This window comes from Adiantum capillus-veneris, chromosome 15 (genome assembly GCF_014529385.1).
Source record: "Adiantum capillus-veneris isolate H3 chromosome 15, ASM1452938v2, whole genome shotgun sequence".
In the NCBI taxonomy this organism is placed as follows: domain Eukaryota; kingdom Viridiplantae; phylum Streptophyta; class Polypodiopsida; order Polypodiales; family Pteridaceae; genus Adiantum; species Adiantum capillus-veneris.
Window position 1 is genome coordinate 12,046,518 of NC_140945.1, and position 26,149 is coordinate 12,072,666.

The 26,149-nt window shown below is 41.5% G+C and overlaps 1 pseudogene; it reads left to right on the forward strand.

Moving 5' to 3' along the window:
• The first annotated feature begins 1,398 nt into the window (after nt 1-1,398).
• On the forward strand, nt 1,399-25,620 carry LOC147440283 (brassinosteroid LRR receptor kinase BRL1-like; annotated as a pseudogene).
• Nucleotides 25,621-26,149: the final 529 nt, after the last annotated feature.

Here is a 26,149-nt window from a genome sequence, read left to right on the forward strand (position 1 = left end):
ACATCATTTCCCTTCTTTCCTTGCCACAATACAGATGGCATTGCGGGGCGATCCTTTATTACGTATTATAATAAACACTACAAAGGTAGCGATAAAGGTTAGAGGACGTGAAGGCGGAGTGGGAACAGAAGAACGCACGCGGAATAATTGCTACCTCCCCTCCCACGCAGGGGAACGAAAAAGGTTCATCACCTGTCCAAAAGCTGTAAAAACGATAACGATCATTAATGAAGGAATAACCACTCTGAGACGTCGAATGAATTCTCTGGGAAGCTCCCGTGGAACTCCTCCAAGATTGGTTGTGTTAGACATAGAGAAACCCCTGAGTACAACATCCGATACCAATCTTGATTAGGGACCCTATGCTTTTTTGGCAACGGTGATGGCGATGGCAATATATATTGTTTGCACAAAGAATTAAACCTCGAAAAGGAGGCGAGTCTGTCCCGTCACCCCTGTTCTTCATTACATTGATGAAATAAATTAAAAATAGTAAATTTTGGATACTATTAGGATCCCCAAAACGGGCTCGAGCAAGATAACACCAAAGCGTCACTCTTATCTAAGCTGCTGCCTTCCACTACTCATACATTAGCGACCTCTCCCTTTCCTAGGTAGCTGTGCAATAGCCTAACAGAGGCACCAGGGTATGATGCTTGATCTTTTCAATGCAATGGTTTCCATCTATCTCTACCATTGTTGCCCTAATCCCCAGCGAGGTTCTTGTAGTAAATAGATAGCGTTGTTATGTAAGTTCTAATGCCTAGCTACTCTGGGATGACACCGCTAAGCTTCATAAAATTATGGTTAATATTCAATATGATGAGGTTAAGTTAAACTGTTTAACCGAGGGAAATAAATAACTAGAAGCAACACAATTCTTTAAATAAAGACCACGAAAGGAAGGCGGGATAGTTGTAACACAGATTAAGAGCAAGCACGAGTGAGGCACAAAAATTCACCTATTTCCTCTCTATCTTCATCGCAGTACAATATTTTAATAGTATTAGGCTAGTTTAGATGTGTTGCCGCATTCAGACTCTGACTATCAATGTGGTAGTAATATATACAAAAAGAAAATCAACAGGCGAGCCACTCGACATCAACCTTGCAACATACAAGATCACGCCACTTCGCAACCTATAGAGAGCTTGAGGAGGCTGCCAAGGGCTGGCTTTTGCGTAGAGGCCATGATTGGCTCTAAAGGGTTTGGTAAAGTGCCACCTTGATTGATAAAACTTCACGATCAAGAAGTTGTGCCATCGTATCAATGATAGGGGTGAGCTTAGAGATTTCAGGGCAAAGCTGGAAACATTAGGGAAGATCAAGCATCCAGCCTTGTCTCGTTTGCTGGGTTACTGCAAGACAGCAAATGATAGGTTTCTCATCTATGAATATATGGAAAATGGCAGCTTAAACAGGTGGCTTCATGGCAATAATAGGAAGCAAGATCATCCCAATAAGCAGGCCGCTGTCGCAATGGGGCTTAGTCGGGAGAGTCAGAAAAGGATCGCTTTGGGCACAGTCAAAGGTTTATTATTCAACCATAATGATTGCCGTCCAAACATCCTACATCGAGACCTCAAGACAGTGAATGTGCTTCTTGACGAGGCGCTAGAGGCTCACGTCGCCGACTTCGAGATGGCGCGGTTAGTGAGTGCATGTGACACATATCTTATTGTGTTGTGCTGTGAGCACATGGGACACCTGAATATATGTCGGTACTACCAGACTCCCAAATGCACAGACAAAGGCAATGTGCACAACTTCAGGGTGGTTGGTGTTTTCAGAGCTAATGACAAAAAGGTAGCCAACATGGTCGTCGGGAGAGACTGACAAACTATTGAATGATAGCTCTCGTAACCCCTCATATACTATATGACCTCCGGCTCGCCTAACCCCGATAAGCTCAACTTAGATAAGCCCGACTTGGATAAGCACGATAAACTTAACTCAGATAAGCCAGACGACTAGATGGTGGCCGTCTGGTCAGGGGCAAGCCAGATAGTGGCTTGCCCCTGACCAACACCACCTAACAAGAAAAGAAGGCACGGTAAGGTTTAAGGTTGCATTTTGCTCGCAGGACTTGTGGTTGACGTGAAAGGGATAGCGAGTGATGGGATTCTGAAGGGTGGAAAGCAAATAAAACGAATCCTTCATCTACTCAAGCTACTTCAAATTTACTTAAAGCACCCACACCTTTATCTACTAAAGGTACTTTACCTGAAGCACCTGCATCTTCACCCATGACTTCATCCACTAAGGTACTTCGCTCGAAGTAACAACACCTATCATCCACTAAAGCTAGTTCACTCGAAGTACCTGTTCTAGACTCAAAGAACGTATCGTCGAAATCACGTGCATGCTTCTTTTCTTTGGTTATATCGACAAAAACTGCAAAGAAAAGACACTTACTTGAAGCATTAGCCGCAGCTCGTAGGAGAGAGCACCTAATAATGGAGGAATTCCGTGGGATTTCTTGCGCGCTAAAAGTCGAGTCTACTAAAGGCCAATTCATCCCCTCCTGCAAACCACCTAACCTATAGGTTAGATGATCTATCTCAAAAGATGGAGAAACCCAGTAGAGTAGTTCTAGTCCTACCCTGAGCATTCCAGTTTCACAATAACTGGTATGGTAGCTTCACAGAGTGGGCTCGATGATTCATCATCAAGTTGTTGACAGAAATCGACGATCAACGTTAAAAAGTACCCCGCCCGGGTTTGATTCATCCAGCCGCTATTTTCTTTTAGGCGGAGGCAGAACAGGCACAGTAAGAGAGGGAATGGATTTGTAATCTTGGGGAAGGGAAGGGTTTGATTGCGTGCTTGACAAGGAGTTTGCACAACAACTTCTCTGGCGCTCTCTCCTCCATTGCGGCGCCCTTTCTTTCATGGCTTATTGTTTCAAACAACAGCCTTTCAGGCAGCCTCTCGATGGGTATCGGACAATGCAGGACACTTAACACTAGTCCTGTAAAACAACAGCCACTTTTGTGGCTTTTTGAGACTTTTGTAAAAAATCTCTCAACACTATGTTAGTTATCTAAATAGAAAATGGTTTCAGGGAATTAGGACCAACACTCAATATGAGTTGATAAAAGATAGTATAGAGCTAAATAAAGGTCTGAAGGTGTCTTTCCATTGCCATCTTCTACAAATAATTTATGCGGATGGACAAAATTTTTCTATTTTCTTTTGAGAGTAAATCAAATCTTAGTTAAGCAAGACCAAACTTCTTTGAAAAATCACTCAATAGGCATGCGATAGATGTCCAAGCTTTTTTAGCCCATAACAAAGACTGCCAACATTTTTTACTTCTCTAAGTTAAGTGTTGAAGTGCAGTTTTACGTAAAATTTAATAATTTTAGAAAATTAAATTTTTTATTTTTGAGCTTTTCATGTAAATTGTGTACTTAGAAAACTTTTTCATATCTTGAACCCATAATTAAGAAGTTTCATGAAATTTTGATGTCATATACAAAAGTTATGTTTCATTTACTAAAATCCTGATTGGAGCCATTTTTGTGGCTTCAGCCAGTTTTGTGGCTCATTACAAGTCTAGTGTTAAACATCTTAACATTTCCTTTAATCAAGGAACTAGCGAAATACCTCTTAAAGCCTTCTTATTATCTACCTTGAACCTCACAACTGCCATAGCTGGTAGTTGCTCAGACCTAACTCTGTTAGATCTCTCTAAAATTTTTATAACAGGCCCAATTCCCACATCCTCAGCTCCTGCCAAAGCTTGCGCCATGTCAACATCTCCTTGAACTCCTTCATTGGAAATATTCCCACCATATTCAACTAGCTAGTAAGCCTAGAGGTGCTTTCCATCTCCAAAAACAATCTCACAGGCACAATACTACCCGATTTTGGAGATTCTTTACGCTAGCTTAAGAAGCTGGATCTTTTGGCAAAAAGAAGAAACACGATAATCCCAGTTGCCGGCTCTGCATAAGCTTGTATTAAGCTTCAACAAGTTGACGAGGCCTCTTCCTGCATCCCTCGCCAACTCTAGTAGGTTAAGGGTACTTGACCTCAGTGCGAATGCCTTCACAGGAAGTATTCCTGGCAAGATCTGTGGTCCTTTGCTCCGCAGATTGCTATTATCAGACAATGATTTGTCTGGGGTGGTGCCATTAGAGAGCTGCAGCAGACTTGCTACAATAGATGTCAGTTGCAAATTTATGACTTGCGCCTTCCCGACATTGCTATAGGCTATGCCTAACATGAGAGAGATGGTTATGCAAGGCAACTTTATTGAACAGGAAATCCCCGTTGACATCCGTGGCACAACAAGGCAATTATGGCTACTAGTGATCAACCTCAACCTTATCAACGGCACCATCTCGCCCACCCTCTCAAACTGAAACATCCTAAAGTGGCTAACTATTTCAAATTCAAATAACCATCTCACAATTTACATTCCGCCGGAACTGGGGCTTATGCCAAGAATCATTTTTTTGCATCTCAACAATTCATTGTCGGGCACAATACTGCCTACACTTGGGAACTCCAGGTATCTATCGTGGGTTGATCTCAGTGGCAACAAGCTAGACGGTGCCAGTGAGGTGGTTATGTGACACCGAAAGCTTTTTGTGGTAAGGAAAATATTCCATTATACTTTCTTTGGATTGAAGGGAGCTTTGAACTAAAATAAACTTTGGAATGAATGGAACTCTTTCTCCTTGGACGGGAGAGAACTACCCGAGGCTAGGAAGCCACCTCACCTTAAATTGAAGGGAGCTAAGCTATTTAGTATCCTTTGGACTGAAGGAAGCTGGCAAGAAAGCTTTCCTTTGGTTTGGGAGCTACTTTTCTTTGGATTGAAGGAAGCTCTTGATGTCTTATCATGTTACTTCGGACTGAAGAGCTCTTTCATTGATGTCTTATTATGTTAATTTGAACTAAAGGGAGCTCTTTCATTGATGCCGTCTTATCATGTTAATTTGGACTGAAGGGAGCTCTTTCATTGATATCTTATCATGTTAAGAAGGGAGCTTCTCTCTTCTCTCTTGTTAGACTAAAAGAGACTTACTTTTTATCCCATACCATAGAAAGCATCCTGCCCTTCTTTTTGGTCCTTCTCTCAAGAAGTTGCTGCTTGCAGATAATGAATTGTATGGGGTAGTTCCCTTGGATGGTTTAACCTTGTCACATTAGATATCATAATTTTGTGAACGGCAAAGCCACTGCCCATCTTGCCTTACCTGCAAGAAGGAGTGGCCAATCTCATTTCATTGAGGGAGAAGACCTCACATCTGCTTAGCGACAAGCCGACTGTGGTTTCTAGTTCTCACCTTTTCAACGGCACGGAACAATTCTACCCACCTTGGCAAACTGCACTTTAGAGTAAATCGCTCTCCTCACAAGCAACCTCTTTACATCACAGGCATCATTCCTTTAGTGGTCTCATGCTAGCAAATCAATCACTTGCATCTAGGCCCTTGTCCAACACCATCCCACCCACCCTCTCAAACTGCAGCAGCGTAGAGTGGCTAACTATTTCAAACAACTGTCTCACAAGTTACATTCTGTCAAAGCTAGGGCTTATGCCAAGAATCAATTTTCCGCACCTTGGTACCCATTCGTTCGTTATCAGGCACAATTCCACCCACACTTGGAAACTGCAGGTATCTGGTGTGGTTGGATCTTAGCAGCACTGAGCTAGAGGGCATCATCCCTTGCGAACTGACCGAGCAAGCAGGGAAGGTGATAAAAGGAACACTCAACACTGGTTTGCAATTCAGATATTTTCAGTATCTGTACGGAAATCTATGCACAAAGTATGGCGTGGGTTCAGTGCTTACCATGAGAAGAATTCACCCCTTAAGGCTAATCAAAATTCCAAACTTCCCGAGCAGAGATGCAACGTTAGCGTTTCAATGCATACATTGCACCATACTACATCCCTAACCCTCCAGGATCTAGTGAAGGCAGCCTAACATTCTTTGATGTTGGCCAAAACAACCTTACAAACACTATTCCAAAGGACTATGGTAGCCTAATCTACACCCAGATTATTACATAACAACCTCACTGGCACCATCCCTTTCAGCCTAGGCAACTTAGTCCAATGCTTCAAAAAGCACCTACACCATAATCACCTTCAAGGCCCTATCCCCTATGGGCTAGCAAGGTTGGAGATCATAAATCAGCTTGATTTGTCAAACAAAAACCTATCCGGATTTCCGACTCTGGCAAGCTCTCTACCTTTCCAGCTTCTAGCTTCGCCAACAATCCTTATCTGTGTGGCACACCTCTCCCACCATGTTAGTCAGCATCTCCTCCATCAAACAGTTCCCATACCTCCATGGATAGCTTGTCCTTGAGCCACCATCAGCGATTCAAATCCAAGATTACAATAGTTATTATTCTTGTGGTTGCAACGTTAGTCCTTGTTATAGGTCTTAAGTGTTCATTCCGTATGATTGAAACACAGAAGCACATGAAAGAGCTAATGCAAGATAATTCCATGGACAAGCTACCGATCACTTATACATCCTCAAGCAGCATATCCCACAGATCATTTTAGCAAGAAGAAATCTAGAAAAGTCACTTAGCATCAATGTCACCTTATGCAAAGGTATAGGGCTTTGCAAGATATCCTACAAAGAGCTCGAGGAGGCCACCAAGGGCTTCTGTGAAGAGGCCATGATAGGCAATGAAGGCTTTAGCATAGTCTACAAGGCCACCTTAGATGATCAAATTGTGGTAGCGGTTAAGAAGCTCATCCATAAGATTGATGAGAAGGGTGAGCCAAGATATTTCCAGGCAAAGATAAAAACAAAAGGGAAAATCAAGCACCCTAACCTCGTCTCTTTGTGGGGTTATTCCACACGATATACGTGGTTCACCCAATGTGGGCTACGTCCACGGGAAAGCAGCCACTCAATGGCTTTAGTACTTCAAAACAAGAAGTAGTTTACAAAGGGAGTATACCCTTAATGGATCTCCCGCCTTGCTTCACTCTCACCACCTCACACTCACCTTGTTGCGTCAACTTCACACTATGAAATGTGTGTAGAAATGGCCTCCTTTTATAGGCCAAAAGGGCTTCCCTCTCTTATGAGAGACAGCCATGTGTAGCCGCCCTTGTGCGAATAAGTCCAAATCGGACCCTCCAATCCGCCCATGTGTGGCCGCCCTTGAGTAGACAAGTCTGCTTTTGAATTCGGCCACCGGCCATCGGCCATTGACTTCCGACCACCAGCCACCGGCCATTGACTTCCGACCACCGGCCATCGGCCATTGAGTACCGGCCACCGGTCAACCGACTGGTTGTTTTCCGACCACTTTCCGGCCGCCGTCCGGTCATAATATTCCGACGAAAAAGAATATTCCGGCAAAAAAAAGTCTCGGGGGCCTTTAAAGTTGCCCCTGATTCTTGTCCGTGAAAATTTTGGTTTTCGGTGAGTGATTTTCCTTCACGCACGATGGCTTCTCCTCATAATGGGGGCCTTACAAATGTGCGCTTTTACCACAGAAAATTACAAGGGTAAATCAGGCTCCATACTTAACATCAATTACCCGTGGCTGCCATCTCCAAAGCAAGGACCATCAACGAAGGACTACATGGTGAAAACCCTAACGGGCGCCTTAACTTCTTCAACGCCTCCCTGACCTCTCATGTGCAATGCTCTATAAAATCTGTCGAATGCTGCTTACATGCATTCAAGCTTTTCATGAGCCTGATTAAGAAGGAGCCCCATGGATGTCTTTCCTAAAAGGTAACAAAGGTTTATGCTATGGTATGAGTGGACAACCCTTAGAATAAGTCCTCTACGGCTTCTACGCCAGATGCATGTTCTTGCGATCAAGAAATATGTTGGCATTTGAAGAGGCTTTTTACACAGGATTCTTCACATGGTGGACAAATATTGTTGGGCTAGTGATCCACAATCTGACATCACAGTTTGCTGGCTATTCTACCATCAAACTTAAAAACAATCACTATTCAGTTTTTGCAAGTCCTTGACAAAGAAAGACGCATCAGATATGAGAAAGCTCTACACACACTTAAAGACCGCCTCGCTAGTCGTCAACCCAAAGACTACTTCAGTCCATGAAACTGTGTTAAGGGACGACACAAGCGAGGAGGGGGGGAATGTTAGCAGCAAGCTAATCCATGTAACATTTTTTGAGAGCTTTTATTGTAAAAATACTTATTTTTTTTATAAATTGGGAATATTGTAATTCCTCTTTTCCAGATGGATATTGTAACTGATGAGATAGGGCTATAATCTTCCAGATTGTATCATCTTATCCTTAGTTAGAGCTCCCAGATTATTAGTTTTTGACCAAAGAAACCTTGACTAAAGTATAAAAACCAATTTTTGTAAGTTAATTTGAGGTTTTGGATAATAGAAACATAGCGTGAGCTAACGGCGCTCACTTCTCTCCTTCTTGCACTTCCTACTCCTTTCCCGATTGTCACATTGCAGTGCCGTGTGTTGCATTGCGACCGCAGGTAAGAGCTTTAGGCATTGACGTAAACATTTCATGGTAAACTGTAGCTTTTGGTGTTGCCGACCCACAACCTAATTTCATCATAAGTAGGAATTTAAGCTAGGAAATCACAAGGTAAGCATAGGCGGGGTATTGGGGCATCATTGCTAAGTATTTAGATGCATTCGGGTAAAAAAAAACTAGGTCAAAAACTCACTGCTGTTAATAATTATGATTTTTGCACTTGACCTAAAGTGAGTTTTGAGACCATAAGCATGTGTGTCTAGGTCTTATATACATGTCCTAAAAGTTTTGTAACATTCAGATGTCATTTGATGATGTAACGGTCATGTTTTGTTTACGGATTAGCGACTAGTTTTTGGTGACTTTGGTCATTTGAGTGTAACTTGTGTTAGATGCGCGTTGTCTGTTGTTTTCCAAGAGATTGACAACCTCTTGTAGCCTCTATGCACTAGTCGAGTCAGCTTCGTCCCATGGATTGACAATTATGTGCATGGTTCTCGCTATGTCTGCAATAAGATAGGAGTGAGGTTAGGAACCTGTCTTACAGACTATGCAAGATCAAATTTAACCAGGAGCATTAATCACCAAAGATGAATTTTTAGTTTTGGAAAAGAAGAAAGTGATTAAGAAAGAGGATAAAAAATAGTTAGAAGGGACATATGCCATAATAGCAGCAAACTAGAGATATGAGAAGTAGATATCAAAATCTTTCAAGATATCAGAAGAAGAGTTACAAGAACTAAATTTTGGAATGGAGGAACATCCCAAGATTGTGAGAGTATAAAAATGAATGTGGATGTAGAATTTTGGAGGGCTTTGAAGAACATTTTGATGGTATTCAAAGATGTGGTTTTTTTGGAACTATTTACACATGAAAGGTATAGATCTCTACTATTATCAACATAAAATAAATCTGAAGTAGGCTGCAGTGCCTATTATTCAACATAGGTACATTATGAATCAAAATTATAAATACTAGGTCTAGAAAGATCTAAATGAGTTGTTAAAAATGCCTGATGTTCATAGAGACTATGATGTCATCTTAGAGTAATGTTAACTTCTTGGTACTTGTGTAGGCCTTGTTGTGCTTGGGGACTCTAAAATACACATCTCAATCCCACTATTGTCACATTGACCCAAATTTGGCTTTGACCATTTTCATAGCTTTATTATACCTTGGTATAGCTATTGAGCCAAACACTCCTAGCTATTGCATTCATTCTGGCACTTTATGCACTATTTGGTACTCTAGTATGTCTTTAGTCCTCCTCTTGCTTACCCAACAATTATTTATATGTTTTCCATACACCTTGATAGAGTATTTTTTAAGCCCTTGAAGCAAATATATGCTCTTGGCCTCAAGGTGGTGACTCATAAAAAATGTTCCTATACCATATCCATTCAAGAAATTATTAATAATACCACAATATACATGTAATATTTACACTAGGGGCCTCTTTGAAAACCCCCAACTACCTCTAATATATACATAAATCAATACACTTGGGACTCTTAATAATCCTCTTTGGTTAACTCATGTGATACGATACTTAAAAAGGGACGATCCCGAGCTCTTGGCAAAATATATAAGCTCAGACTTGTTTTTTCTCACTCTAATTTGTTTTTCCATAGAAAACCTATAGCAAGTCTCCTTATTATTTTCAAACAATGTAGAAGGAATATATGTACAAAAGAGAATAGTGATGCCTGCTTCAATAGCAAGGGGAAAAAGATGGCAAATAAATTGCCTTTGGTATACACTTATATTGGAGTTGAGCACTTGAAATTTAAGTACTTGTTCATGCCCCAAGGCAGTGACTTATCAAAATCTCCCTATATTTCGTGTGTTCAAGAGGTTATTAACAATACCTCAATGTACATTCTACATTTATACTGCGGGTGCCCTTTTTGAAAACCCTCACCCCCTTCTTATGTATACATTTTGGGATAAATAATAATCCTCTTTGGTTAACTCATGTGATATGATACACATTTTAAAAAGTGACTGCCCCAAGATTCATGCGTAATGCAAGTGCCAATTATGGGACACTTTATATGCATACAAGATAATTTTCAAAACAATCATGCGGTACAAAAATGATAGGTGTTTCTAGAAACAAATGTATTACATGAGATACAAAAGACTTCTTGATCTTTCACTTTTCTTAGAAGGGTTTCTGATGTAGAAGCTTCTCCATTCATATCCCATAGTGCTCAATGGGGAGTATCTTTTGTTATTTTCTCATTCACCCCTTTATACTTAAAATACATAGACTATGACTCTTATGCTCACCTATACTAGCATGAGCGAAAAAACTTAGATATGCTCAACTCTGCTAGCTTGAGTAGGCTTCTCTATCATATCACGCCACCAGGTAAGTGCCTTGCTGCACAAATAAAGAGGAACCGTCTGAATCCTCCGTTCGTCATGCTCCCCGTTGAGAACAAAATACGTAGTTCACTGATGAAGCCGATTATTTACGGTCAACTCCATACATTCTTTCTCTTCTCCTGAGAAATTAGTGGTTTTGTACAGAATGGTGGTAGTAGGACCACCCTGTGAGAACGCCCAAAAGTAGCAACTTGTATCTGCAATTGTTGGAGATGGGTTTCGCTCTCAAAAAATACTCACAGTTGTCGAGGAGCCGTATTTTCCAAAGTGGTAAGTAGGGCGTTAATCCGTGCATAGCCCCTTTGAGAGAGGTCAAGTGAATGTTCGTCTGAATGTTCACCTTTTCAAGAGGGGTAACACGTTGGTCAAACCTCTGGAAAGTGCCCGTAATCCATGTGTATAGAGCATGCGTGAACGGAATTTGAATGTCACTTGGCTCATCGTCACGTTGCACATCCGAGCTGGAAGAATCCATGGCAAAGTCTGTGAAAAATTGGAAGTTTCACGCAAAACCGGGGCCTTTTTTGCACTTTTTGATCACAAAAAGTTGAACTCCGAGGAGATCTACGCATCAGCGTGAGCACAAGCAGGCGATGACGAAAGCGCGAGAGCATGAGCGGGTGAGAGGGAGGAGCGGTAGAGAGAAGCAGAGGGCTGAAAAGTGAGTTTCTCTCTAGGAAAACTCACTCTCTGTAAGTGATTTAATGAAACACAGGTTTCATACTTAGCTTTAAAAAATTAAAAGTGTCCAAGCCACACTTAAAAAACTCGATTGGGAAAGTTTAAAAATAATTCCACTTAGTAAAATGTAACAAAGAGAGGGGTAGCGTAAAAAAATCAACGTTAGTTACTCGCCCAGATGCCGCGTTGGGCAGGGAGAAGCATCGTACACGTGATCTTGTGGAAAAAGCATTGCTTGCGGATACCTGTGCTGCACACGCGATGAGCCCCCAACTCAACACCCACGCTAGAAAAGAAAATCCACGTTGGCAACAGATTGCTCTGCGCAAGGATCCTCTCTCTCTCTCTCTCTCTCTCTCTCTCTATGCTTCGCACACATTACAGAGAGAGAGAGAGATTTGAGAAGTATTGAATGTAGAATTTAGTCTAAATTCAATAAATCAACCATAGTTACCCGGAATGGGAAATCAAAACGGGGAACGAAGAACAGCAATGACCATGAAATGCCATTCCCTGTTACAAATACTCACATCTAAAACACAATTTGGAACGAAAAATTGGAATGGAAACAAGGAACGGAGACCTGAAAATGGCCATTCCCTGTGACTATGAAATCAACAAGCAATTCTCTGATTTTCACCAAAAATCAGTAAAAAAATGTGTTTACTTCCAATACGCCCATCTGTTAATTTGCTGTTTTTTTTCAAAAATCAGCAAAAAAAGCACTAATCCTCACCTGCAAACATGCCTACGAGAAGAAAAAAAATAGTATTTTCAGCAAATTAATCACTAAAAACTACATGAAATTGAGGTTCTCCTACTCGAACCCATATGTAGGTGTGCACATAGTCCCTCCTACAGCCAAGTCTGCTCTGATATATGAAACGAACGTGCGGAGTGGATATTGGCTACACGGACTGCCTACAGAGATGCATCAAATGAACCACTTGATGATAGCCACCATCCGGCAACTCTCTCGTGCTGCTGAGGTGAGCGTCTAAGGACGCAGGCGTGCACCTGTAAGATTAAGCGTCCCATACCAGTTGGCCTCACCTCCTCCAGGTGACCTCATGCACTCCTAGCCTCATGCGCTAACCACTGACACTTTGCCAGTGGGGGTCGATTCCTGCAAATGCGGCCTTGGCCTCCCTTTTATAATAATGATCGGCCACACTGGCTGGGTTCACACTACCGCCCGAATACTAGAAGCCCATCTCGACGGTGTTTGGGCTAGATCCCCTCTCTTGTAAGCGGGACATATTAGAGAGCAATGCTAATTTCAGCCCATCAGCTAGCGCTGGTTTATTTTTGCAGAAGCATAAGTGGGGCGGTCAGTCAATGTTTTAAAATATGTGAAGCTGAAGAAGTTTCACCAAATTGCGTAAATGCTGATGAGATGGCAGAATTGTACAAAATTCTGCATATTACGTAGGCATGATGATGTGGCAGTTGTACAAACGTCCAAATTTTACGCTAATAGGTGTTAATGTGGCAGTATACGGATTTTCGCATTTTGCACTGACATGTGCTGACGTGGCACTGTACGGATTTGAAATTTACGTTGGGTAGCTTTTTGGGTGCAGCGCTTTTGGACCATATGCTTTTGAGTTTACTGCTTTTCAAGGCCAAGTGCCTTCAAATATCTGTGAGGGCTCATTCTTTGGCATGCTTCAGTACGAAGGTGCAGAGGGGTGGAGTACCGGCATTGTATTGATTTCAAGTAATATAAACAAATGCCGAAAGGGGCGCCAAGGTTTGGGGCCAATACTCTCTGGGGTGGAATTCCGCCACTCTGTGTCGCTTGTGCTCTCTCTCTCTCTCTCTCTCTCTCTCTCTCTCTCTCTCTCTCTCTCTCTCTCTCTCTCTCTCTCTCTCTCTCTCTCTCTCTCTCTCTCTCTCTCTCTCTCTCTTTCAGTTCAGTTGTTATTGAAGTGCTAAAAGTCTATTCAGTCTGTTCTTTTCCGTTGGCATGTGGTGCCTGTCTCTTGCCAGTGGTACCAGAGCATCAAGCGTGTGATTTTTTGAAAGCATACCAGTCCTACAAAAGAGTAGACAGAGCAAACTGGCGCTTCCAAAGGCTATTGGAATTTTATTTGAAGAATCTTTGTGCTCTGACCCCGGACTTAGTAGCCACTCCCACCCTTATTTCATCGCGCATCGGATGCGCTCCCGTCTTCACCGCTCTGTCTTACAAGGCATTAGCCATAAAGAACCCAAGACATGGCGTTCATGGATTCAAAAGAATATTTGCAATTTCTTCTCGGACGAGCTTTGCGAAATTCTTTTGTGGCATCCTCAACAAAATCTTTCGATGCTGCAAAGTTCTCAACAATTTTTGGATTACATGTTACCCCCTCTGATGCCCGGAGTGGTACCTCCTCCTCTGGCACCAAAAAGTACAAGAGCTTCCAACCGACAACCTTTCCAGCCATCTGTTCCAATCAAGGGTGTCTTCAGGAATATGGTGCAGCCATTTGACCCTGATCCAGTGTAACTGCCTTTGCCACCACCATTGCCCCCACCTCCCCCATCGCCACTGCCACCAGGCTACAATGATTGGAGCCCATATTGATACCCTTATTATCTGTACTCGGGATACGTGCCTAAGCAACCCCAATATTTCACAAATGGTGGCACGACAATCAAAATTTTCACTTTTCCTAGGGTGAAAGATCGGAAGAAAGCATTACAGTTCCTAGAGCAATTCGACAACATCTATGCTTTGGGGAACTATATCGAAGAATCCAAGATTTCTTGAGCTGCAGGATTTCTTAAAGATAATGCTATGCAGTGGTGGAGTTCAATCGTGACACAATCGCATGCTCCAAGGACCTGGAAAGCTTTCAAGATAGTATTTGCACGCAGTTATATGACTTCTATGTTTGAAGTTCAGATCTTGGCAGAATGGGGCAATTTCAAAATGCTTTCTACAAAGACCATGGACGACTATAACCAAAGGTTTCTTGACGTATACCTTCCATTATCCTTCTTTAGGTTCATTTTGTTGGAGGCACAATGCAAGTGATACACCATTGGACTACCATCACCATTGCAGGAATATTGTCTCTCCAAGCAAGTCTCCACGATGCAAGAGCTTATGGACCATGCCGCGGTCAGCTACAAATTGATGAAGGGAAAGCTAGAGTTTACCACAGAAGAACCTCTGACCACTAACCACAACTCTCGGCAACAACGAAAAAACTATTGAGAGTCTCGTGAAAGTCAATCGCAAAGGCCTCGTTTGACACCTCAACAAGGAGATACCTTATCACTAGAACGCCAACGCTTTGGATGCTTTCAAATAGGGCATAACCATTGTAGTTGTCCCCATCGTACTGATAGACCAGCTGAGCAGACGCCCGCATTGACGGTCGATAGAACCCCAACGCCACCTCCAGCTAAGAGAGCTAGACTTACTATTGGACTAATACCTGATATCTATGGCATACGCCTTGAAAGTACAAATGAATTGTGTTGAGCATATGACAAAGTTAACGGCTTCAAAGCCCTAATTTTCTTTGACCTAGGAGCTACAGAGAACTTTATCCATCCAGAATTATCGAAGCAGATGCACTTTGATTATGATGCAGAAGTTGGAGAAATTGAAGGCGAGCTAGCCATGGGGAAAACTCACAAAGTGGTACCGCTCATTGGTGCTCTTCTAGTGACTATCCAAGGTTATTATGGAAAAGCCGATTTCCACATTATGAAGTTTGGAAATTGCGGCATTGTCTTGGGCATGCCTTGGCACGACAAGAATGATGCGACTCTCCAGGTTTGGAACTAAACCATCACTGTGATGCAAAAGGGCAAGCCAGTCATCCTCAAAGTTCAATTGTCCAAACAAAACCCTGAATGAACTCTCTAGTTGTTTTATAGTTAAATATTTTTGAACATTGTTTGAGAAAGTATTGTTTGAAATTTGTTTGAAATGGATGCTATCTGTTTTAAACCTGTCTTGGTGCTGATTTGAATTGTTTGAATCTAGTTTTAATATTAGTTTCAATGATCGGTGATTTTACTCCCAAGTGGACTATTGAGAAATGATGTTTGAGAATGCTTGTTCATACCATGGCCCGGACCCTTATGGTTATTTGCGGGGGGAGTATTGAAATGTTTGAAAAGCGTTGTTTTTCTTTACTCATGGCCCGGACTTGGATGGTTATTTATGAGGGAGTATAAGAAGTTTGAGCAGTGGTTACTCTCAGCCCTTCCAAACAACGGAGGTTTCAGTCTGGGGGGGGTTGGTTGTGAAAGGCCTCTATATCTCCTGGCCCGGACCTTTTTAGGTTATGTGGGAGGAGTGATGAGGGAGTCATTGAATATCTCCCCACCCGGACCTTGTTAGGTTATGCGGGAGGAGTGCTCATCGGATTCTTTATGTTTCTACGTCTTGTAACATGCATATGTGAGCATTTCTGTTGCATTGTGATGTGCCACCCACTGAATATTCCTTATTGGATGCGATACTCCTGGAAAACCAAAAAACGGACGATATCAAGAGTTCCGATCTGGAATGAGAATCCTTATTGGATGAGATTCTTCTGGGAAGCAAACGACCCAGGAAATCAAAGGCTCCGATTTAGAATGAGAAAACTGATTGTCCCTCGAAAATTTTTGAGCTAACTTGACTTGTTTTGCACATATGTTGTAGTCGAGGACGATTACTTTCTTTCAAGAAGGGGGGATGTCACAAATTGATGATGTGTCAAGCCATTGAAGAACGGAGCCAACTTGCAGATCCCGACTGAGGGGCCTAAACCCTAGAAGAAGCAGAAGTAACTTAGAAGAAGTTTCACCAAATTGCATAAAGGCTGATGATGTGGCAGAGCTGTACAAAATCCTGCATTTTTATGCAAACATGATGATGTGGCAATTGTATGGACGCTCAAATTTTGTGCTGAGTGTTGATGTGGTAGTGTATGGAGTACTGAGTTTTGCGCTCACATGTGCTGACGTTGCACTATACAAATTTTTGTAATTTACTATCGGCAGTTTTTTGGTGCAGCGCTTTTGGATCATATGCTTTTAAGCTAACTGCTTTTCAAGGCCAAGGGCCTTTAAATATGTGCAGAGGGATCATTCTCTAGCATGCTTCAGGGCGAAGGTGCAGAAGGTGGAGTACCGACATTGTACTGAGTTCAAGTAATATAAAGAAATACCGAAAGGGGCACCAAGGTTTGGGGCCAATACTCTCTAGGGTGGATTTCTGCCACTCCGTGTTGCGTTGCTCTCTCTCTCTCTCTCTCTCTCTCTCTCTCTCTCTCTCTCTCTCTCTCTCTCTCTCTCTCTCTCTCTCTCTCTCTCTCTCTCTCTCTCTCTCTCTTTCAGTTCAGTTGTTTTGAAGTTCTAGAAGTCCATTCAGTCTGTTCTTTTTCGATGGTACGTGGTGCCCGTCTCATGACACTCTGGGCACGGAACTATGCCGGGACATGTCGACGGAAGTGAATTGTGATTAAATTTTGAAGTGCTTTTTTAAGTGATTCTCTTATGTGTCGTGCCAGATTCCCGACTTGGGGTTTCCAAGTCTGTTACAATTTCCTTAATTGAACTGATAACATGCACTCTTTCATGTGTGTATTGTTAGAGGCATGTAGAGAAAGATAAAATGTCTGCATCATTTTGTTTAATGGATGATTTGAACTTAGTGCATCTAGATATTTGTTAGAGATCAACGAGATCTGGATGTGATTGTTAAGTAAATGAAAATTGAATGAGACCCTAGTGCATAAGAGTTTTGGAAGGATGAGATGACTACTTAGTGATCTAGGCGCATCAACAGTCATGGACGGAATGAGACGGCTAGATTGAATGATTGTAGCACGATGTTTAGTGTGAACTAAGTGTCTGATTTTGTGATCTGCATGCTATGTGGATGTACTGTCTTGTGATGGGCAAGGTTTGATTGATTGAAATGTGAAATGAAAGGATATGAATTTGAAGTACAAGATTTAGCAAATTAAGACATTTGTGAAAAGAGCAGTGCGGTCTGGATGTGATTATTAGATGGTTACAATGATCAGGGATGGTATCTGAGACCCTCGACAGAAATAAGATTGATCAATGACTGATGTCTTTGTAAAAGTGATAGATTCGTGGAGTCTTTAATCGAGGGCGATTAAGATTCTTTCAAGAGGGTGGATTGTCACAAAGTGATGATGGGGCATCCCCAGCTAGAAGGAAAGTGGCGAAGAGGACAAGGAGAAATAGTTCCCGGAAGAACTTGCCAAAGTTTTGGGCATAGGGCCTAAAAAGAGGATTAGGATTAAAAATCCTAACCCAAAATAACTTATGAACATAAAGAGCACTCGCCGTGGGGCCTAAACCCATAAAACTTAAAAGCTTGAAGTCTGAGGCTGATTTTTGCAAATCGTGCTGACATGCCATGTGGCACAGTTGTATGGAAATTCATGGTTTTCATTTATTTGGTGACATGGCAAGTTGTACGGATTTTTGTGTTTCATGTTGGCAGCTTTTGTATATTTGCGTGGAGATTTTTGGTAATAGATGCTTTTGGGTACTATGCGTTTTGAATTAAGGGCTCTGCTCTTAGGCAACCCTTCTACTATTTATAAGGATTTGAGGGCCTCACTTTGCAGAGCATTTGAACGTAGAGTCTGAGAGTAGAGGACCCTCGAGAATTGTACTATTGCTGCGAGAAATAATAAAGAAATATTGGAAGGGGTACCAGTCTTTGGGGCCAATGCATCTAGGAGCAAAACTCCATCGTGTTGTATCCTCTCTCTCTCTCTCTCTCTCTCTCTCTCTCTCTCTCTCTCTCTCTCTCTCTCTCTTTGCGCGCGTGTGTGTGTGTGTGTGTGTGTGTGTCACCAGGAGGTGTATCTTTCCTGTTGCCTTCTCTAAATATGTACTACATATTTTTATTTCTTTTATGTTTACTTGTTTTCTGTGGGACCCTTGAAAAGGTGCAAGTGGACATTGCATGGCCAGTGTGAAACGGCTGTGGCCGAACATGTTTCTCACATCGGGAGTCTAGGTCGGTCAGTTTGGGACTGGTCGGCGGGCTAGTTAGCATTGAATTCTGATGAGTATGGAAGCTTGTGTGCACCAGATGGAATTTGGGCCACTCGACAAGTCACTTACAACTTTATAAGTTTGTGGGTACTAGGAAATTAAACCAAAGGGAGTCAAATGGACACATGGCAGTAGGGGAGCTGCATGCAGGCCAACACACACATTCCAAAAGCCTCATCCAAGAGGGGGCGCCCAAAATTGAAGTGGAGGCTGATTTTTGAAGCATTGTGACTTCAGTATGTGTGTGAGTAGTAAGTGGAGGTTCACATCTTTAATGGAAAGCTTGCCTCCTCCCTTGCTCTATGTTACTGTACAGGGATTTAATATTTACGTAATTACGTCAAATTTTGTGTGATCACAAGGTCTTATTGACACATTTACATGATCACAGTAAACATAATCACACAGAACCCCGTTAATGGTGACCTGCAAACCCACAAAATTCCCGCCGGGCTTTTCAGTATCCTCGGCGGGCTCGCCGGGATTCACCATTTTCCCTGCGGGCCCGCCAGGGATACTAAAAAGCTCGGAGGGATCTCAACGTTATATATATGCGGGCCCATTGGGTGTATTTTGTCTTGCTTTCATCTTCAGAGAGAGAGAGAGAGAGAGAGAGAGAGAGAGAGAGAGAGAGAGAGAGAGAGAGAGAGAGAGAGAGAGAGAGAGAGAGAGAGAGAGAGAGAGAGCGCTTGCGACCACCTTTGCAGGTACGTCGAGAGGAGAGAGGGGGTCATGTGGGAGCATGCTCTGCGTCGCAGTGTACGGCAACAGCAGAGTACCTGACCACACGATCCGGGTATGTGTTGTGTGTGCATATGCACTGTGTGGTAGCGTGCCTTTTGTTGTAGTGCACGACAGTAATAAGGTACCTTACCCCACAATGGGAGTGTGTGTGTAAGATGTTCTACAGAACATTGCTTATCACGAGGGCATCACCTCGGTGACACGGGAAAGATGGTGTCCTTGTGGTAAGTATTGGCTTACTGTCTGGGTACTATATCGGTAACGCGACGAATCTAGTATCCTTATGGTAAGTCAACTTCCCTTCCTCTTTCCCAAAAAACATATGGGCATCGACCGGTAACGCGGCTATATGATGTTCGTATGCAGGCTATTGTTTTTCCTTAGATTCGGGCGGCACTCGATTGGTAACGCGGCTAATAGAGTATCGTTTGTTAGAAGCATCTATTTTTGCATAAATGTGGCGTTTAGGTCATTAACCCGGACGTACGAACGTCATATAATTTGTATGTGCATGTGCAGTTAATTTTTTAAGTATTAAGTATATGAAATACTTGGTCGGTAACGCCGCTGTGAAGAGTATTTCATATACAAAATGTATGAATTTTTTGATTTTGTTGTTTTTAACTGTCCATTTGAAATTATATACTAGCTAATCATATTCAAAAGAATACTTTATTAATCAATCATCGCTATTTTAAATGTTCCATTTATATAAATTACATGTAAAAAAGTATTTGCATACAAATTGCATGTTTAATATTCTTTTTTAATATTTTTAAAGGACTCTCAAGCATTATTGCTATTTTTAATGCTTCATTTACATAATTTCTCTGTAATAAATCTAAATGCACACAATTTGCATGTTAAATATTTTTTTGTATCTTTTTAAAGAGCATCAATTATCATCGCTTTTTGATTGCTACATTTACATAAATTCTATGTAAAAAAGTGTGTGAACACAATTTGCTAGTCCAATTTGTATACTTCCAATGTTTTAAATGTTTTTGAAGTTTTTAAGTCGGTGTGTGCTTTGTTTGAATTAGTATGTGTGCACGGAGAAAAATATAAGTTAAAAATTCAATATATGTTGAAATGTGCCAGACTGTTAACATGTATTGTTTGATATGAATTAAGTTCTTATAAACCACTTGTTTGAACTGCTTTTTACACGTGTAACATATTGCAATTTTAAGTGAAGATTATTTTCAATTTTTATGAATATTTCCTTGCACATTTGTTAAAGTCTTCAAGTGGTGGTTAAGAGTTTACCTGAGATAGTGTGAGAGTGTTAGTGTCATTCGCAACCATGAATATGTATTTGATATGCTGTTTTTTTATTGTCTAGTGCAAATATGACGCCAGATCAAAAGAAATGTATTATGTGTGCCATTTTTAAAGAATGTATTTTGGCAATCTCATCATGTGCAGCTGATCGCATACAACAGATTAGTAAAAGCGATGTCTACATCAAAGACATCACTAGCGCTATATGGGACACAAACAGCGCAGGTTGTGACTTGAAGGCCAATATGAGTTGTTGCTTCCAGCTAGGATACGAGAATTTGACCCCCACCACAAGGTCAGGACAGTGTTGGGCAATATGAAAGTATGTTGCAGAGACTTAAAGGAAGATATCCCACCTGCCTGCAACATGCCAAAATTAGAGCTCTGGGATAAATTGTGGAAGAACAGAAGATAAAGAGACGCGTACTGCTCGTTGACACGTACTGGTCGCCAACAAGCGATGTGTACTGCTCGTCGACTCTCAAAGTGGGCAAATCCAAACCATACGCAATGGAAAGAGATCAATAAAGAAGTGACAAAGGACATGATCAAGGCAATATGGCCATGTGAGGAAGCAAAGATCCAGAAAGGAAGGTGGAAGGTTTCAAAGTGCAACCATATTGATGCTATCAAAGATAATGCTGAGAGGATTTATTTGGAGGTTTATGGCCATCCCCTGCACAATGCAGATTGTGCGCCATATTTTGCAAAAATGTTACATGTTCACATTGTGCAAAAACGACTAGTAGACTTCTTGTCAAAGGAGACAACTGCTGCCACTCATGATTTAAGGGAGCGTTGTGTCACTTTCACCCGAGATGAGCTGGCATTGATAGTGGAAGGCGCCAACCTACAGTTAAAAAGAGAGAAGGATATTTACATAACACAATTGGCAGAGAAATATGCATAAATAACTCGGCTTTCTATAGCCACCCAGACACCGCAACCCTCACAAGTCCGGATGGAGAAAAGCATTCACCGCTTAAGTCACGATGTTCAAAATCTGACACAACGATTGAATCCAACACCTGTACAAGGGACACACATCAGCCACCTTTGTCTTGCATTCGGAGTGGGTTCCCTCGTTTACTTCAGATGCATCCTCATCTTCCCAATGTCCAGTTTGCTATAAGAATTTTGATGGATGGAATGGATATTATACATTGACATGTGGTCATTATTATCATTTAGTTTGTCGTATTCGTTTGATACAAAACAGTATAGTCGATGAGCAATCTATTCACAAGATATTCCACAAGGAATATATATTATGTTTGGCACGGCAAACGAATATAAATTCAAGCAAGCACGCCCAGATACCTCTAGCACAATTAGTAACCTGTTTGATGAGCAAGATGCTGCTTTAGGGCAACACAATTGAGATCGACAAACTATGTACTATGTTTGATGCACATTATGCGAGTACTTTCATTGCAAGGGGACGTAAGGTAGAGTAATGCTCTCCACCATTCATTATCCACCACTTCCATGCAGGTTGCTCTTTTGCCATTACCTGTACAAAATCATTCGCAAAAGGACCTTCTTTTGACCTAAATGCACTCATTTCTTTGATGCAATCAATTCGGTCCTGAACGTTGGAGTAGAACGTGTTGACCACGTGATAGAAATCGCCTACCACCTCTGTATTGGACATCATATCTAAATTCCAATACTCTAGATCGAGCATGTAAGCCACGCTATGGAGTGGACTATGAGCGCTCTTCAACCTTGCATGAAAATACTTAGCCAAAAATTTTCACTGTTTGCAAGAGAATGGTAATCGCCACTCCTTCTCTACTACAGACTCTTTCAGCTCTTTAGGATTTTCAAGACTCTATTGAACTGACCACCATGTCATCCACACTTTGCCCAAGTTTGGTGCCCTTTGATCAAGATTGCGGATCGCGAACATAACGGGCATCATTACATGGTATGCATCTATTACACTCCTCCACCAAGCAACCTTGTTTACATTGCCATGTAGACATGTAATTTTATCTTTCACTTTTTCTTTCTACTCAAGCTGCCATTCATCAAAGGCCGTGCAATTGAATGTGTCAATCACATCACATTTATTACGGAGAACTGATTCCAAGGTATAAAAGTGTGTGCAGAAGCGAGTTTCAGCAAGAAGTTTGAGCATCATTGACATGTGCATCCTATACAAATCGAGCACTCTTCGTCGTTTCAAGATAAATTTCACAACTTTTCGTACTGTATCAATTATTTTGGCGAACCATGTGGTTTCTTCGCTAGTGTACCAATGTTTGAGCACCAAGTTCAAGCTGTGCGTATTACAAGCTGTGCACTTCTTTATTAAATTACTAGCATTTTTATAATTCTTTGCGTTGTCCATGACTACTTGAACGACAGCACCAATTTCTTTAATTACATTCATCAAGACCTCAGAAATATATTTGCCATTTTTAATTGCACCAGAACTATCAATCGCCTTTATAAACGTTTCTCCCCTTAGACAAACCAACATTACATTGATCAGCGGTCTTCTCTGAACATTTGACCAGCCATCTCTCACAATCGTACATCCTGAAAGAGAAATATTCCCAAGTATTATTTTGCCAACATGCTCTTTGACTTTGATGTAACATTTGTCTAAGAAAACATTTCTTATCGTGTGATAAGAGGGAGCTGAAAATCCTGGACCAAACTCACCGATTTTCTTCCAAGCAGCCTTCCAATGATTGCTATCTACCATGACCAAAGCACTTCCAATAAAGAATATTGCTTTGGTGAGTGCAGTTTGTGCTTCTTCTAGAGACTACACTTAAAACCTTCGATGTAATGATTTTTGAAGCATTTGACAAAGTCCACCTTCATTGTGACGTTTAAAAGGAACACTGCCTGGAATTTTCTCTCCTTGCGCAGGTTGTTCTCCAAGGTTGGCATCACTACAAGATCTGTAGAGTTAATATTTGGCTCTGGGAACTCTTGACTCAAAGGCACGGAGCTATATATCTGTTGTCTCTTGCCACCCTCTTTGGCGAGCTCTTCTCTCAAACGCTTTGCAACTGCAGGTGCCTGAGAATGTTCACATTTCTTACAACTGTTTTTAGCGCTACCCAGAAAATGATCCCTAATACGTAGTGCACCGCCTGATTTTGTTGTGTGACAAAATTTACATTGCCACTCCATATATCGGCCGCATATGTTGTGAGCATAATCCCACTCTTTGCCAGGAGCTTTTTTATTCTTTGGCTTCTTCGTACCACTTATGTCCACATTTTACTCCATTTCTTTTAAATTAAAATTAAAGAAAAAAGAACAAGATGTTCAGTTTTTGAAATATTTTTCTTATTTTCAATATATATTATAATTTAAAAACCATTCAATATGAAAGTAATCATGATGCACAATATGAGATTTTCAATGAACGCTAGTCAATCCACATATCGATCACCTATATTGTGAGCAACCATACACATTGCAATGTAGTCTATGCATGGCATAATAACTATAACAATGCTATGAATCTCTATATGTGATTATTATTATAATGATTATTTATATATCCACTTTGATTTGCAAACGATAAGATACATCTAATTTCATTTGCTACAAAAAAACAAACGAAAGCAATAAAATATATGATTGGTCATTTCATGCACTAGTAATCTATCGTAATACATAACGCACTCTCTGTATAAACCAATGCATGAACTAACGCAAATAAATCTTCAATATAATCACTCAATTGAGGACTACTTGTACCCAATGAAGGATTGTAGCCCACCCATGCAACCAATTCAATATATAAAAGCTATTGTAACCCAATCAAGGATTATAGCTCTTATATTGTGGAGTGACAAGTGTAACTCAACTCAAATGCAAGACTTCAAGGATCTTTATATGCCCGGTACACTAGTAGAGGACATCCGCCCTTGACTATCGACTCGTCATTTACATATGCTCATCTTCTAAAACCAATTACAGTCCTCATTTGGACCAATAGCTTCTTCGCAATGAGATTCTCCAAGTTTTTAGTTGTTTTGGTTTCTTACCTTTATGTCGGTAAACGAATTAAAATTTTTTAGAAGTGATTACCAAATTAAGAATCACGTTCGGCCCAAAAAAAGGACCTGTGACTCTATAACCTTAGGTCAATTCACAAGGAGATGACTATACCCGGCACTCGGATACACTCCCCAAGGATTTACCTAGCTAAAAGACCGGGGTTAGCACACTATTTACTATATATAATTACTCCCGCTGGGCTTTTTCATTTTTCCGACGGGCCCGCCGGGCTACTGCATATACCCGACGGGCCCACCGGGAAAATGGAAAAGCCCAGCGGGCCCCGCAGGGAAAAATAGAAACCCCGGAGGGCTAACCGGATCTATAGGTTTTTGCAGGTCAAAATCAAAGTCACGTTAACAATTAACGTGATCACGTGATTTTTTTTGGTGTAAATACTAGAGTTATTGACGTAATCACCTGATCGTGATTACGTTAATGAAATCCCTGTCTATGTAGCACAATGTTTTGCTCTCGTGCATCTCTCTCCCCCCTTTGCACATATGGTAATGCCCCACTAGTTGGGCTTCTCAGATGATCATGTACAATTCTGGGGTTTTATGTGCATTTGCCAAGGCAAGAGTCTTCTGAACAGGAACCGGATTAGCTGCTAATCCTTCATAGGTACGCACAGTTCCATCGTGAAAGATTGCAAATTTGGAGAGTTTTCTCGCATGAAAAATCGTCCAAATAATAGGGAGATTGTCCCATTACATGCGGGAGCCCTTGGGACACATATAGACATGTTTGCTCTGCCCAAAGCGATCCAAAACAGAGAATTACAACATGCTGCGTTTTTCTGCAGGTTTTGGGTTTCACAGCTAAACTGCAAGAGAATGCCGGGGGAGCCTCGGGACGGCCTTGGCATGCTTGGACAGGGCTTTGGGAACCTGGCAGTGGCAAAACAAGGAACTAAAACAAGCTACAATTCTATTACAGCTCACAAGAAAGCTTCACAATTGCGAGAGAATCCATCGTAGACATGTACTTTTGACCTACAAGGGATTTAGCATCGTTATGATAACAAAATTGGGTCAAAAACCTGCAATTTCAGCCTCGCCAGGTTTGGACAGTTTTGTGATAGTATGCTCTAAGTGTTAGGATCATCTACTTTCAATTGAATAAAAAAATATCGAAAGGGGCGCCAGTCTTTGGGGCCTACATGGTGTCGGTCTCGTGTGCACAGCGACATTCTAGTCGCTTGACGCATTTGTGTTCTGTTTTGTTTTGTCCCCCCCCCATTACAGGCTTGGACACTTCAAGTGAGAAATCAATACCAATACACGAACATAAATTGCAAAATCACTAAACTTTATATGAGAGAGTATAACCGGCTTGTACACAATAGAGGGAGGTACTATTTCAATTACCTGTTAACTTTACACAGAGAACTGTAGTTTGTATGTGGGGGGGGGCGGGGGTGTGGGACTAGCCCATCTTCATGTCCCAGTACTGTGCTAATCTTCTCTCTCTTGGGATAGGTCTTTGAGGTCTCTTGGGATAGTTTCC